At 40.6% G+C, this 15149-nt stretch overlaps 1 protein-coding gene across 1 annotated transcript in view; it reads left to right on the plus strand.

Moving 5' to 3' along the window:
* Positions 1-2929: 2929 nt before the first annotated feature.
* PPP2R3A (protein phosphatase 2 regulatory subunit B''alpha) overlaps positions 2930-15149 on the plus strand; it is a 196234-nt gene continuing 184014 nt past the window's right edge. The window contains exon 1 of the mRNA XM_064378719.1: positions 2930-3057. The gene's annotated coding sequence lies outside the window, so the exon portion shown is untranslated. The remainder of the gene's footprint in view (positions 3058-15149) is intronic.

Consider the following 15149-nt stretch of genomic DNA (forward strand, 5'->3'; position numbering starts at 1 on the left):
CCCTTTTTAATGTGTACTTAACTTTTTTGATATTTGAAATATAGTTAGACTAATTGTTTTTTGTTTTTGTCTTTTTTTTGAGACAGAGTCTCACTCTGTTGCCCAGGCTGGAGTGCAGTGGCATGATCTCAGCTCACTGCAATCTCTGCCTCCCGGGTTCAAGTGATTCTCCTGCCTCATCCTCCTGAGCAGTTGGGATTACAGGTCCCTGCCACCAAGCCTGACTAATTTTTTTGTATTTTTTAGTAGAGACGGGGTTTTACCGTATTGGTCAGTCTGGTCTTGGACTCCTGACCTCAGGTAATCTACCCACCTTGGCCTCCCAAAATGCTAGGATTACAGGCATGAGCCACCATAACCAGCCATAGTAATTGTTTCAATGTCTTTGTTTGCTAATTCTAACATCTGTGACAGTTCTGGTCTATTTTTGATTTGTCGACTTTTCTCTTCATAATGGGTTATATTTTTCTAAATCTGATCAAGCCTCCAGAAACTATCCTTTATGGGAAATACAAGGGTAGAGGCACATAAACAACATCACAGCCATCAGCAAAATGTAGAATGTGGGAAATGCCTTATAACAAACAACCTATTTCTTCAACATATAAAGTACAAGAAAAAGGTGTAAGACATTTCAACCTAATGCAATGTGAGGACCTTGTTTGGATCATGACTAGAAGAAATAAACTATATAAAAGATTTATGAGAAAATTGGGAAATTTTGAACACTGTCTAGATGTTAATAAATTATTAATTTAAAATACAATTTAATGATTTTGTAGTTGTTTATAAAAATAGACCTTATCATTGAAATATTTATGGATGCAATAATATGCTTCATGTGATTTCCTTCAAAACAATCCAAGGAAGAAAAGAGAAGGTGAGGGTACAGATGGAACAAATTGGCCATGGGATAATTGTTGAAGCCAAGTAATGGGTGCATAGGAGTCCATTATATTATTCTGTCTTTGTTTTCAATATTCGATATTTTTACAATAAAATAATTTCAGATGTGTTCTTGTCTAAAAGACTTGCCCTACTCTCTTCCTACACCTTGTAGAATTAATTGTGCTCATGACTGTTCCCCTACCGTCATATAACTTAAGCATTTATTTCCAATTCTTTCTCCCTTACCTGGCCATATGCTCCTTGAGAACAAAGATTGTATCTTCTTTATTTTACATCATTTGTATTCCCACCACCTAGTATAGTCTGGGTACTTAATACCTTGTGGTGAATTGACAACTCTGTAGCCCCAATTCACCATGCCCCTCATGACAGAGAGACTAACTCAATTGTATTGAATCAAATTTCCAGTCAGGTGTTGTATGCTTATACATTCAAGGTATAAGGTGTATAAATGCATGGCAAAGTTGCCAAAGGAGCCCTAATGTAAAAACACTGGCAATAAAACTGTCAAGACAAACCAAGAATCCAGGTTGGCAGGCTCAGCAGTTTTGACATTGTTATATGGTACACTGTGTACTTCCCCTTCTTACGGATATGCATTGCACTGTGACCTTTGCAGAGTCCTGTCCTGCCCTGCCTTTTTCACAGAATTGCTCTCAGCCTCAAATAAGATACCATATGCCTGTGAAAGGGCTTTTGAAATGGAAAAGCGGTATAAAGTTGAAAGTATAACGGTCTCTTTCTCTGTAAGCCATCAAGGCATCTCACAAAGCACATTTTAGCTACTGGAAGGATTGACCTTGGGTGAAATTTCAGTATGTAAAGCTTGTTTGAGGTTATCTTATATAATTTTTTCTTTCCTTGTGCTATACACACACACAGACATATATGTGCATATACGTATAATGTACATATATACACACATACATATGGCACCTAGTATATGCCTGGTACTGTGCTAGGTGCTGGGTAGACATTGAGGACAACCCAGGTGCCCAGGACCTGTCCTCACCGCCCACCTAATCCTTTTAAGGCTTTACATACCTCCCATCCCCCACTCCCATGCTTCTTACTCATCGTTTTCAATCATAATTACTCATCGTTTTCAATCTCCCAATTGATTTATTTAGTAAGTTATTTATATGCTTGTATATTTATAGATTTATCTTTTTATCAAGATTTTTACGAAGATACTCAACTGGAGGTTCCTAATTCTGGGGAAATTTCCATGATACAAATATATTCTTGGAGAGGGCATGATTATGGGCTTGTCACCTTTGAGTTCTTGTGGCAGTTAAAAGGAGGGCAATTTTGGAAGGCTCTTCCAGACTGTATCCTTCCAGCTATTAATGAGGTTCTGTTTCAGAGCAGACCATATTACACGCTGTTATTAATAAATCTGGCAAGTGGTTATAAGGGTGTGTGTATCGGAATAATCCATTAAGCTGTACATTGGTTTTATATAGCTGTCTATATTTGTGTTTTATTTAACAATAACAGTTAAAAATAAATGGCACTTCTTTTATTTTTATTTTTCACACAACTTCTTGGGCTGAGTGAAATGTGGCGCAGGTGCAGGACTCTGGGAAGAGAGGAGTGTCTGATCAGCAGCGCGCTGCCCTCAAGGGGCCTCCTTGAAGGCCCTTTGAAGACAGCAATACAACTAATGACGATAACAATTAACAACGATGACAATACTGACGATGACATGTTGTAATAAATCCAAGCAAGAGGCTTGCATCCATCAAATAGCAGCGACCACCACGAATCGCGTCCCCACGGGGCCGCCACAAAGGAGACTGCACTGGCCCGGCCACGGCGGCTCTCGCAGCGCCCCTGGAGGCCCCCTTCCTGCCTTGTCCAGAGGGGCGGGGCGGAGGCTGGGGCGGGACCAGACGGGGGGCGGGGCCTGACGTGAGGGCGGGGCTCCGGGCAGGCAGCAGAGGGTGGGGCCGAGGAGGAGGAGGAGGAGGAGGAGGAGGAGGAGAAGGAGGTGGGGGCCGGCGGGTGGCTGGGCGGGGCGCTTTCGGGCCTCCGCTCTTCACGCGGAGCATTCGTAGCCCGAGAGTCCGCGCCGCCAGGAGCTCTGGAGGTGAGCGCTGCCCGCGAGCCGAAGCAGCCGCCCGAGGAGGAGCTGCGAGCACCGAGGTAGGCGTGGGGACACTGGCCGCGCGGCCTGAAGCTTTTAGCTCCCTCGTCCCGGCCCGAGGTGGTGGCGAGGCTGGGGGGCGGCGCGCGGGGGCCGGGGCGGGCGGGGCCGGGACCTGGGGGCGGGGACCAGCCAGGCCAGAGGGGCCACAGGGAGCTGACTGGGCTGTGGAAATCGGAATTCCAGGCGGTGCGGTGCCTCAGCGCGACCGGCAGGTCCCGGGACACTGCAGCCCGGGAGGTGTGGAAACCGCCTGCCCCCGGAGCGCCCGCGGAGGAGGGTAGGCGGGGGTGGCCTGGGCCCTCCCACTTTTCAGGGCTCCTGGGCCAGTTCGCCCGCACAGCCCTCGGGAACTTGTTAACAGGAAAGCCTGGCAGAGAAACAAATGCCAACGTTTTGGAAGAACTGAGAGTCACGTCGTTAGGCGCTGAGGCTTTCTTTTCCTTCCCCGCCCCATGCCCAACCTCGGCCCGACTTGGCCAAAGAAGGATGTGTCACCAACTCCGGGCCGCGGGCGGGATCCCCGGCCCTCCTGGAGCGGGGGTACCTGAAACAAAGGTAAACGGAGGCCGGGCGGCCCCTGGCCCTGCACTGCGGCCGCGCTGGAGCGGCTTGGTGGGTCTCTCCCGCGCCGATCCGGCCGCCGCCGCGGAGGGGCGTTCTCCTTGGGGACCTCTCGATGGAAACCAGCTGGCCGGGCTTGGAGTTGATATTGCATCCGAACTCAGTTGTGCTCACGTTTTTCGCAGTCCTCCCGCTCTGGTAAAGCTTAAGGAAATTTTATCCAGTCTTAGTGGTCAGCAAATGTAGGGGAAGACAAATTGCTGTTTGTAAATTATAAGGTATTTTCTAATTAGGAAATAGTCTGAAAACGTTAAATTCTTAACACGTAAGCAAAAAAACAGTAATGCCTTCCAACCTCTGAGAAAGTATTCCTCCTCAAATCTTCATTTATGTACAAAACATCCCCCACACCTTTGGTGCCAGGCATTTTTCTTTGTTCTTCCTTAGTCTCAGGCCTTAGTTTCTTGTAAACAGAAAACCCAGCGCCTAGACCCTAAGAATTGCCATACTAGGTCAGAGCATGGGCGTCCAGTTCAGTAGGCAGCGGGCTTGTGTTGTAGTAAAACACTTTTTTTTTTTCTTGGTGATATTGCTAAAAATTATCTCAATTTCTTTCAATAGTATCCATGAAAGCCTTTTTAAAAATCTAAACCACTGTTAATTTACACAATTTATTTACATTTATTGCATCCACTTGGCTTTTTAATCACCTCTGTCAGAAGAACTTAATAGCATGAGATACTTGTGGGAAAAAAAAACAGATCTTTTATACAATCTAGGAGCTCAGAAATCTAGGAGATTTCTAGGAGAACAGGGAAACAGATCAAAAAGGTTTTAAAAAAACAAAGCTTTGGGAAAGTGTTACTGGGCCAATCTGGCTGTTGAGTTCAAAAATAGCTTTATCCACGGACAACCTGAACATTGAGCAGTTAAAGATTCATTTGTACTTGTAAGTATTTGCATATTTTAAAATGTAGCTTAACATTCTGGAAAGTGAAGGGCCTATCTGACTTTATCCTGGGCTGAATTAATTTGGCCTTAATGTTCAGCTGAAACCAGCTACTCTGAAAGAATGGAAGTTTTGTTTCAGTGAGAAAGGAAAAAAGGAGATGAATAATTTTGGAATATGGGGTACTTTTTTAAACTCTTCAGAGACTCCTCATTGCCCATGACGAACATAGTCCCCACTGATCTGGCCCCTCTTACCTTTCAACACACAGTGAAGCTTTACCTCTGCCCTGAAACTTTGCTTGACACCCCTTACCACCCAAAAAGAAAACAGATATTTAAAAATCACCACCCTCCGGAGTACAGTTGACAACTCTTTTGAGTATTACCGTCTTCTGAGTCAGTGTTTCTCATTTGTGGTTCTGTTGGCATTTTAGACCAGGTAATTTCTAGTTGTGGAGGGCTATTCTGTGCAACATAGGATGTTTAGCAGCATTTCTAACCTCTACTGAGGAATAGATACCAGTAACGCTCCACACACACAGTTGAGAAAATCAGAAATGCTTCCAGACATCACAAATGTCCCCAGGAGGACCAAAGTCAGCCTTAGTTTAGAACCACTGTTGTGAACAGACTGCTGCCTTAACACCAGTGAGGCAGCATTGTCTTCATTTGTTTATGTGTTTACTGAGCTTGAGGGCGGGAACAGTTACTCATTTATTTAACAGATTTCTGAAGTCCTGTTTTGCCAACTGGACACTAGGTTAGGTATGGAAGTAAATTGGTAAAAACAACTCTGCATGCCAGGACCTTATAGTCCAAAGAGAGTGACAGATGTATACATATATAAATACACAATTATTTCATGACAGTTGTGTTAATTTCTGGGAGAAGTGCAGGCAGCTCTGAGTGCATAAAACAGATGTCCTGATGTAGTTTGGAAACTGGGGAAAGTTTCCATGGGGAAGTGAACTTTGAGATGGACGCTGAAGGATAGACAAGAGTTACTAGGTGAAGCTTACGGGAGCAATTCCAGGCGGAATGAACAAGACTGCTTTGGGGAACCCAGAAGCCAGAAGGCAGGAACATGGAGAGTGATGACACAAAATGAAGCTAGGCAAGTAGGCAGAGGCTATCCACTGGCAGTGGTTCTCAGTCCAACCTGCTCGTCAGAACCACCAGAAGAATTTAAAACAAGACCCATGCCTGGGCCCTCCTCCACATCTATTAAATCACAGCAGTTTTGGTGGGTTCTCCTCCCTCCCCCAGCCACCATTTTTCCTGTCTTCCAAAGGGTTAACCCATTGATACTAGTTTTGTATATCATTGTAGATAATTTTTGTGGGCATTCAAGGAAATGCATATTTTTCCTCTTGTTGTTTTACACAAATGGTAGCATACTGTACACTCTTAATGTCTTTGGAATCTTTCCATTTCAGTATATAGTTTCCTTATTTTTTAAAAAAATAACTGCAGTATTTCACAATATGGATATATCACAGATTATTTAACCATTCCCCTACTGACAGACATTTAGATTGTTTCCAGTAATTTACCATAAACAGTACTATGAATATGCCATTTCACATGTGTATAAATATACTTGTAGGATAAATTCCTAGAAATGGAATTGTTGGGTCAAATACACACATATATTTGTATATGTGTATGTTTATGTGTACATGTGTACATATTTGTAATTATTTGTGATTGTGAAAGATCATTCTGGTCATATTAGAGAGAATGGTTTGGAAGGAAATGAGTGGATGTGGGGACAACTGCCCCTAATTAAGGTTACTGTGCATAACATAGGAAAGAAAAGGTGGTAGCTGGGACCAGAATGGTCATATTGGAGATGGAGAGAGGTACATATATTCATGAGATACATTCAGGAGGCATAATTGATAGGATTTGGTGATTGATGTGGTACAAGAGTTGAGAGGGAGAAATAAGTTCCTAAGATGACTCCCAGGGTTCTAGCTTGCCCAACCAGTGAATGGAGGTGGTATTACCTGAAATAAATAACATTTAAGGATAGTTTTGAGATGAGTTTAAAATCACAGTTTACAGTGGGACTGCCGAGATTTTCAAGTGGAGAGGTCACAAAACCATTTGACAAGTCAAACTCAGAGCCCAGAGGAAAGGGCTAAATGGGAGGCACAAATTTTTAGGTGTAAATTAAAGGTTGTGGATAAAATTATCTAGGGCAGTGGTTGCAAAGCAATAGCCCACAGCTGAATCTGGCTCACAGATGTTTTGTTTTGCCCGTATAGTGGTTTTGTTATTGTCTAATTTTGAATTCGTTGCCAATATTTTTAAATCTGAAGATTTCTTATGAAAATCCAGATTTGGAGTTTCTCTTTAAAAATGAGAAGATGTAGCACTACTGAGTTGGTTTTCTCATATGGCAGCAATAATTGGAGCTAAGTCACAGATGATCCCAACTTTTCTAGTTCACTACAGAGCCCACCACTCCCTAAAACTTATGCCTGGGCCACTTTGCTCATACATTTCTCTGACTGTAGGCTTTTGAGCATGTGATCCCTGGTCTGGGAAGAGAGCATAGAACAGTGTTCTCATCTTGGTTGCACATTGGAACCACTGAATGATTAAAAAATACTAATGCTGTTGTCACCTAAGAAATTTATTTTTCTGTTTACTTGATCTGATTTGCAGCCTTGGATGTTTTAAAGCCACTGAAATGATTCCACTCAGCAGTTGAAGTTGAGAACCACTGACAGAGATTAAGAAAAGAGGGCTCAGGCCCACCATTTTGAAGCTTAGTAGAGGAGGGTAGCTCAGGAAAAGGATGAGAAGTTGCCACAGAGGTACAGTAGAATGACACCTTGCTCAGAGTTAAAGTGTGCAAACTTAATTGTATGTACTCTACCATGTTTTTGATTAAATGAGAGAGAGTAAAGTTTTATTTACCTGTATACATGTGTGCAATGTTTAATGGGCCATTTAAAGGATTTTCAAGTGTAATTTAAGCAATGTTTGGTTTTTGTCTTAGATGTTTCCATCACAATCTAATTCTAGTTTAAGATGTGTCGTAAGGCCTGGCGCAGTGGCTCACACTTGTAATCCCAGCACTTTGGGAGGCTGAGGCAGGCAGATCACGAGGTCAGGAGTTTGAAACCAGCCTGGCCAGCACTGTAAAACCCCGTGTCTACTAAAAATACAAAAATTAGCTGGATGTGGTGGCAGGTGCCTGTAATCTCAGCTACTCAGGAGGCTGAGGCAGGAGAATTGCTTCAACCTGGGAGACAGAGGTTACAGTGAGCCGAGATCGCGCCATTGCACTCCAGCCTGGGCGACTGAGCTAGACTCCATCTAAAAAAAAAAAAAAAAAAAAGATGCATTGTAAAAAGCAAGAGAAATATGTTTCAAATATAGAAGTGTCATCAAGTAAAGAAAGATGTGGACCAAAAATGATCTGTTGAATTTAGCAAGATGGAGTCTTGGAACTCAGCAAGAACCATTTTAGATTGGAAGAGGCAGAAACCAAATAAGTGGGTAAAAAGTAAGGAAATGGGAGTGGTAAATGTTGGAAACTCTTGAGAAGTTTGCCCAAAAAGAGGAAGTGGTGAGGAAAGGATAGGCATCTTACATGCCTGCATGGTAGGTGTTAGTCTGTTGGTTACTCACTAACTTTTTAGGGATGTAGTCAATGGTGTCTAATTACCCCTCTCCCACATTCTTAAGTGGTCTTGTTTTGGAGACTTTCTACTTTTTACTGAGAAGAAATTTTGCCAGAACTCTTGAGGCTTCTGAAGGGGCTGACTCAGATGTTGGTTATTAGGCATAAGTTTCTTTCTTAACTGGAAAGCAATAGAGCTCCTAAAGGCCAGCAGTGATCTGGGCTCCAGTGACCCTGACATCATCCACCCATTGAACTGATGAACAAAGACTATATTGTTGGTATGTTGAAAATGGAATACTTGGCTATGTTAGGGAATGTGTATCTAACTGAGATTCCCAGGAATAGTTTTTGCAGCTGTATTTTTTCCAATTAACTTTACATTATAGCTTGATTTTCCAGTTGCATGCATGTAAAAACTTTCATACTTTGAAATATTTGTCATTGATGATACCTGAGGGAGATGGATATAAATTGGAGATATAGGCCCTCACTGAACTCAGAAAGAAGAAAGCAATGAGCAAACTGGTTTTCAGAAAGTTGTGTGAAGGCTCTTACCTCAAAGACTTAGGGTTACAGTGACTATTTAGGGTGGATTGTAATGCCAGTGGTCACAACCAGTTTGTCTTTTATCCATATCTGCCACACTGGCAACTTTAACTTGGCAGAGAGGCTTTAAAGATCAGTTTTGTGCTTCATATTTCTAAGAGTTGTGGTCTACCAATAGAACAGAAAACACACAAGGTGGAAAAGGCCAAGAATTATTGGTGAAGAATGGTTTTGATTAATTGAAGACATAAACCCAGTTGCTATACTCTTTGAAAACAGGAATATCATCTTATGAGGGACCAGACTTCGTAGCTGTCATTGGTTTATCAATTAGGTGGATGATGGTTAACTTCTGTATGAAGGTTGACTTTGTGACATGAAAGCAGACCTTGGTCCAAGATGGTTTGTAATGGGAGTCCATTATAAGAAAATATTTTATTTAGAAAGCTGTATATGCTTGGACAGCTGTAGGAATTCCGTCATCACAAATATGGTTAGGTACTATGCCTGGATGGCAGTAGATAGAGGCAAAGGTCTGTTACCAAGGTGATCTAGAGCTCCTTTGGTTTGTGGAGGAAACAGGATGGCTGAGTGGGGAGAGGACTTGGAGTCAGTTCCTGAATGTAAAGCCTGGATTTGTCAAGGGCAAACTCTGATTTTTTTTTTAATTGAGGTAAAATTAACGATTTTAAAGTGTACAGATCAGTTACTTCAATATATACTTTCACAGTGCTGTGCAACCATCACCACTATCTAATTGTGGAACATTTTCATCACCCCCAAAGGAAACCCTGTACCCATTAAGCAGTCACTCACCATTCCCTTTTACCCCTACCACCTGGCGCCCACCACTTTGCTTTCTGTATGTATGAATTTGCCTATTCTGAACATTTCATATAAATGGAATCATACAATATGTAACTTTTTGTGTCTGACTTCTTTGATTCAGCACAATGTGTACAAAGTTTACTCAGGTTGCAGCATGTATCAGTACTTCATTCCTTTCTTTGGTTAAATAATATTCCATTTTATGGATACGCTACGTTTTGTTTATTTATCAGCTGACATTTAGATTGTTTATACCTTTTGGCTCTTATAAATAGTACTGCTAAGAGCATTTATTTATAAGATTTGTTTAAATACCTGTTTTCAATTCTTTTGTGTATGTATCTAGAATTATTGCTGGATTATGCAGTAATTCTATGTTTAAAAAGTTTTTGAGGAACTGCCAGACTGTTTTCCACAGATGCTGCACCCTTTTAACATTTCTATCAGCAATTTTTGAGAATTCTAGTTTCTCCACCCTCACCAACATTTGTTGTTTTCTGGTTTTTTGGTTATAACCATCCTAGTGGGTGTGAAGAGTGGTGCCTCATTGTGGTTTTGATTTATATTTCCCTAATGACTACTGACGTTGAGCATCTTTTCATGTGTTGGCCGTTTGTGTAACTTTGGAGAAATGTCTGCTCAAGTCTTTTATCCATTTTTTAATTGAATTGTCTTTTGGTTGTTGAGTTTAAGAGTTCTTTATGTATTCTGGATACAAATCAGGTTTATGATTTGCAAATATTTTCTCTCTTACTGTGTGCTGTTTTTTCCCTTTTTCGTTAGTGTTTTTTGCACAGAAGTTTTTAATTCTTGTGAAGTTGAATTTGTTTTTTTCTTTGATTGTGTATGCTTTTGGCATTATATCTGAGAATCTATCACCAAATCCAAGGCCCTGCCAGTTTACCCCTGTGTTTTCTTCTGGGAGTATATAGCTTTAATTCTTAATATTTAGCTGTTTGATGGATTTTGAGTTATTTATTGTATGTGAGATAATGCTTCAACTTCATTCTTTTGCACGTGAATATCCAGTTATCCCAGCATAATTTGTTGAAAGAGCTGTGTGATTTTATGCAAGTCTGTGACTCTGAGTTTTCTCATTTGTGAAACAAAAATGATAAAATACTTGCCTCACAAAGTTGTTGTTAAGATTAAACAAGAAAGGGTATATGTGTTACCACTTTGAAAAGTACATATCATTAAACAAATACTCATGATTATTATTGGCATGCCACATATAGCTTTCATTTGGTCAAGGCCCCATAGATTGAAGCCCTTCAGGGACCATCAGGTGTCTTCCCTGTTAGTGCACAGTGGATCACAACATGACTGGAGGACTGAGATCCATGTTGTACGCCTGAGTCCAAAGTTACAGGGCCTCAGATGCAAGAGGTAGTTGGAGAGATTGCAGCTATCCAGAATTGAAAGTGTACTTTCTTGTAGGGCATGTGCTTATTGAATTCTGTTGCTATTCCTCGGAAATTGAGGATTGTCTATTCCAGGTGTTGAAAGATCCTAAAGAGTTTTCAGGCATAGTAGGAAATTAAAAGGCAGTCTCTTCTTATTGGACCAAAAATCCTCATGTTTCACTCAATCATCTTTCAAACTTCTAGAACTAAGACTGTTTCAATGGTTAGTTACTTCACTTAGTTCAATCAACAAATATTTATTAATTATATGCCAGGCACTGTTCTAGATACCGGAGATATAGTGCTTTTTAATACAAGACCAAACCGTCTTGACTTTGCATTCCCCTCTTAATTTGCTTTCTACAGTTATCTAACTCACTGACTCCAGTTCCTTTTCCACCAGTCTCTCTTGAATCCACATTAATCAGGCCTCTTCTCCCTCTGAAGCACTCTTGTCAAGCTCACCACTGACCTTCACGTTGCTAGCTCTGGTGAATCAGTTCTCAGTCTTACTCTTACTTGACCTTTCAGCAGAACTTTACACAGTTGATTATTCGTCTTTCTTTGAAATGCTTCCTTCACTTAGCTTTGCTGCATTCTCTGCATTTCCTTTCACCTTATTGGAGGTTTATTTAGTCTTCTTGCTAGTTCCTCATCATCTTCCTGACCCCTAAAAGTTGGAGCATTGCAAGTCTCATTAATACTATGTTCTTCCTTATTTACTCTATGTCCTTGGCATTTCACTGAGTCTCACGACTCTAAATACCATCTAAACACCGACGACTACACGCTGACTACCAAACGTATGTCTCCAAGTTAGGAAATAACTTGCAGTAACGTCTTTTCCTTGCTTGCGTCCTTCTCTGACGGCCTATTCCCAACACAGCAGCCAGAGGAATCTTGTTAAAAGTAAGTTATCCACTCAGAGGCTTTACACTTACCTACAAGGCCTTTACATAATCTAAACTCCTCTTTGTCTCTCTGACCTCATCTCTTACTACTCTTCCCTGTGCTTGCTTTGTCCCAGTCAGAAAGGGGACTTTTTTTCTTCTTCCAACAAGCCAGGCATGTTCCTTCCACAGGAGGATATAAAAGTTCCTTCCACAGGACTTTTGCTTTCCCCTAATAAAGCTTCCTCCCTCATTCCCTATCTCCCTTCCCTTTCAAACTCTGCTTCCCAACACTTTGGGGTAAAAGGGAGGGGTATTCAGCCACCCTAGCCCCCTACACTGTGCACTAAGGCGGCCCCCTTCCTCTTGTTTGTTTATTCATCTTTACACTTTCATTTGAACAGAGTTCCTCCAGTTGAAAAAGCAGCTTGAAAACTGCTTCTCTGTGAGATTAGAAATAAAAAGCAGAGATTAGTGGTTGTGAATGGAAATGTCGTTAAGGGCTTAGGAATCCTAGCAAGGGCCACTTATCCCTTCCATTTTGTAGATCATAGGCATACTTCCTATTTTACAGCCTTGGGGATTGGGCCCAGAATATTGCTGTTGTGAATACTGATGTGCTGCTACCAATGCCAAGTCGTCCATCAAGCACTGTGGCTCAGGTGTTAGCATTTTGTCTTCTCTCAACATGGTATATCTTGGCAATCTTGGTATTCTTCTAGCAGAAGGTTGAGACCCCTTTCCCACAGTGGGCCCTCCTCAATGAGTGAAGGCTCACTGGGTGCTGGCAGCAGTATTGGGATCCAAGTATTAAAGGCAGTTGAGGGTTCTGTGTAATGAAGAGAGTGTGTTGATTCTACTGAGAAATGCCCCATACCTTAAAAGGGCAAACAGGCCAGGCTAGTGACAGTCTATCTAGATAGCAAGTTCAGACTCTTCGTCAGGGGCAGTGTTTCTCAGCCTTTGTCTGCAAACCTACAGGCCTTTATGTGGGCCCTTTGGTGGGTTCATGTTATCAAAATCTGGAATGGTGTCTGTTCTGATTTGTTCTTTTAGAAGAAAAGGTATTATTTCTAATGAATTTTTAGCCAAACAAATATTATATAAATACAGTCTCTTTGCTTTCCTTTTCCTAGATGAGCTGATTTCCTAGATGATAAGCAAGTAGATAAATTAATATAATTTCAGATAGTAGTAATAGTGCTATGAAGAAAATAAAACAGGGGCTTTTCCCCTAATGATGAACACTTGGATTGTTTCCCATTTTTCCTTATTTTAAACATTACTACAACAAACATCCTAGTATTTGTGCAAATGTGTGAATGTTTATATTGAATAGAGTCTGAAAGGTGGAATTGCTGAGTCATCATATATCTAAAATTTTAATAACTGCCAAATTGGTCCCCAAGATATCTGTACTAATATTACATATATAAGACATATGATATGTAATCTAATTAAAAGCACTAATAATATTGAATACATTCTCTTTGTAAGAGTAATTAACATACATAAGGCTAAAAATATTCATACCCTCACCAATTTGTGAATTTTTGCCTCTTTTAAAAGTTATACAAAATGGTATCTCCTTGTTTTAATTTTTATTTCCCTGGAGTTGAATATGTTCTCCAAAGTTTTTGATCATTTGTATGTATTTTTCTGTTTATTGGATTGCATGGCAGAGACTGCTGGTTACCTCCTATCATTCATTTTCCTTTCACCGTTAGTAATAAGAACCCCAGCTTTCAGCCAGGCACGTTGCTGCGCATCTAGAACACTTTATCTACTTGGAGCTAAGTATAACCATGTAAATTTTAGCTAGTGATATATAAGCAGAAGGGTTAGGTGCGACTCTCTGAAGTCTCCTTAAAGAAAGAAAGCACTCCCTTCTTCATCCCTTCATGTGTCATATATGTTGGAACACAGATGTAAAGACTGGAGCACTAATGGCCATCCTAGACTATCAGGACCATCATGGTAGGTCAGTTAGCCGAAAAGGCCGGTCTCTTGAGCATTTGACAGAGCTGCTGCATGAGCTCCTCTTACCTTCTTTTGCATGAGAGGGAAATTTAACTTGTATTTTGTTTAAGCACTCTTACATTGCATTTTTCTAGAATACATAATAGGTGCTTGCCTTTTCTTGTTTATTTATATTCTAGATACTCATTCTTTACTATAAAAGTGGCATATATTCCTTCAGTCTGTTGGAATCCTCTCCCTTTATGGTATCTTTTGTTAAATAATAGTTTTTAATTTTGATGGCAAATTTACCTGTCTTTGCTTTATATGTTACTTACTTTTTTAATACTGACTTATTAATGAATGTCTTTTCTGCCCCAAAGATACATATAGAATCTTACTTTTTAATACTGTTTTTTAAATTTAGATCTATAAGTTCATCTGGAATTTATTTTTGTGAATAGTGTGAGGGAAGAATCTTGTTAAGTTGGACATTCATTTGAAATAATAATTTTAATAATAGGTGGCATGTCAAATTATCAGTTACTAAATTTTCATATGTACATAAGTTGGTTTTAGGACTCCGGTCCCATTGATCTTTGTTTCTATACCATTAATACATTTTAAATTCCAATAGTTTTATTTATTTATTTATTTATTTTTTATTTTGAGACGGAGTTTCGCTCTTGTTACCCAGGCTGGAGTGCAATGGCGCGATCTCGGCTCACCGCAACCTCCGCCTCCTGAGTTCAGGCAATTCTCCTGCCTCAGCCTCCTGAGTAGCTGAGATTACAGGCACGCGCCACCATGCCCAGCTAATTTTTTTGTATTTTTAGTAGAGACGGGGTTTCACCATGTTGACCAGGATGGTCTCGATCTCTTGACCTTGTGATCCACCCGCCTCGGCCTCCCAAAGTGCTGGGATTACAGGCGTGAGCCACCGCCTCCGGCCCCAATAGTTTTATAATATTTTTTCTTGGTAAGGCAAGGTCCTCCTCCATTCTTTTTAAAAAATTAAATATATTTAAAATTAAATTGCTATAGCAGAATATTTGTGAAACATATATACAAGATGTAAAGCATAGCAATACAGTGAACACTTGTTACCCACCATTCAGCATAAGAAAAAAAATTACCATTCCCTTTGTCCTCCCACTCCGAAGTTGTCTTGACTCTTCTGGCACATTTTTTCATTGATATGAAATTTTTGAATTAGATTATAAATTGCTCTTAGAATCAATTTATATCATTTATATTAATAATAGTTCTGCATCAATAAAATGTTTAAATATTTTGCATGTAAAGAC

The sequence above is a fragment of the Aotus nancymaae genome, unplaced genomic scaffold, assembly GCF_030222135.1.
Source record: "Aotus nancymaae isolate 86718 unplaced genomic scaffold, 86718_ANA_hifiasm-v0.15.2.pri h1tg000019l, whole genome shotgun sequence".
Lineage (NCBI taxonomy): Eukaryota > Metazoa > Chordata > Mammalia > Primates > Aotidae > Aotus > Aotus nancymaae.